The sequence below is a fragment of the Otolemur garnettii genome, unplaced genomic scaffold (assembly GCF_000181295.1).
Source record: "Otolemur garnettii isolate 467f Iridium unplaced genomic scaffold, OtoGar3 scaffold00082, whole genome shotgun sequence".
In the NCBI taxonomy this organism is placed as follows: domain Eukaryota; kingdom Metazoa; phylum Chordata; class Mammalia; order Primates; family Galagidae; genus Otolemur; species Otolemur garnettii.
The window spans coordinates 7,783,031-7,784,868 of record NW_003852477.1 but is presented as its reverse complement, the minus strand read 5'-3'; positions in this window follow the sequence as shown (position 1 = coordinate 7,784,868).

Here is a 1,838-nt window from a genome sequence, read left to right as displayed (position 1 = left end):
GGGCAGGGAATGGCCCAGAAACATCACCTGAAGGAAATATCGGTGTGGTCCCTGCTGGTGTTTGTGTCTGAGCCTTTACCAAAATGTCGGAGGAAACATGAGAGCGGCCTGGGGCAAATGTCTCCAAATGGGGTGTCACCGTGTTTCCCCTGGATCCGGGGCCTGTAAGGGACCCCGGACCCCCGAGGGGAGGCGGCTGAGTCCTGGGTGGTGCAGGTTCGTCATCGCTGAAGGGAGAGGAGAAGGCGGGAGCCTCGTCAGCCCCCGCCGCGCCCCCGCCCCTCCCTAGGCTGAAGTAGCAGCGGCCAGGCCAGGAGGCCCAGGGAGCCGGCGCCCGCGGACGCCAGGGTCTCGCAGGCAGCCTCGGCCTCCTCCCTATGGCGCCCCCTCGCGGCGGCTCCGCCCCAGTCCCGGTTCCGGCGGGAAGCCCCGCTGGGAATTTTGGTGAAAGGTGTAAGGTGCGTGTGGAGTAGGGTGGCCAGACGTCCCGCTTTTGGCGGGACAGTCCCACTTTTCAACAATTTGTCCTGCGTGCCACGGCGTTTTAAAAAAAGTCCCGATTTTTGGAAAGAATGCACGAACGGGCGGGAGAACAAGAAGGGAATATACAGTTTTCGGCTGCCATGTGGCTACTTCGCCAGAATATGAGTTTTATATTATTTTTGTTAATTTTATAATGTTAAACTGTAATAATAACAAATAATTGCTGAGAAGTGATTATCGAGAACTGCTTATCAAAGTTTGCATTGTTGTCAGGCCCCGCCCTGCCCCATCCCCTGCCCCGCCCCCGCCCCGGCCCGGTTGTCCCGCCTTACCGATGTTAAAATCGGGTCACCCTAGTGTGGAGACCCATGTTTTTGAACGTGGATGTCGCGTTGTTTTAGCATAAATTGTTGAAGGGGCTATCTTTTCTCCATTGTAGTGCCTTTGCTCTCCTGTCTAAAGTCATTTGACTATTTCTATGAAGGTCTGTTTGTGTGTTCTTTACTTTGTCCCAATGATCTATTTGACTATTCTTTCACTAAGACCATATTGTCTTAATTACTGTACTTTATAAATGTCTTCAGTTGGATAGTAGCAACTGTCTGGATTTGTTTTTCTCCTTCAATACTGTGTTGGTTACTCTGGATCTAATGCCTGTCTATATAACTTTAAGAATCAGTTTGTCAACAGCCACAAAATAATTTGCTGGAATTTTGATTAGAATTATGTTGACTTTGTTATAAATCAAGTTGGAAAGAACTGTCATCTTGATAATATTGAGTCTTTCTATCCATGAACATGGAATAAATACCTCTCTATTTATTTGGTTCTTCTTTGATTTCTTTAGCTTTTTTCTTTTATTCTTTTTCTGAGAAAGAGTCTCTGTCACCCATGCTAGTGTGCTGTGGCATTCATATAGCTCACTGTAATCCCAAACTCCTGGACTCAGGGAATCCTGCCTCAGCCTTCTGAGTAGTTGAGACTACAGGCACCTGGCAACCATGCGAGGCTAATTTTTCTATTTTCTGTAGAGATGGGGCCTTACTCTTACTCAGGCTGATCTTGAACCACTGACCTACAGCCAGTGCTTCTCAACATTTTTTATCTAACAGCACAACTTGAAACTAAACTTCTGCAGCATACTTAAATTATATTAATCAAAAAAGGAGTAAAAAGAGAATATATTTACTGTGCTTTGACCTTCTTTCAAAAATAACTTAATGATCTTTAAACATTTTTGCAGCACACTTAAGTCCTCTCATGGCATACTGATTGAAAATCACTGTGTTAAGCAGTCCACCTGCCTTGATGTCCCAAAGTGCTGGGATTACAGGTGTGAGCAAATGCTCCTGGCC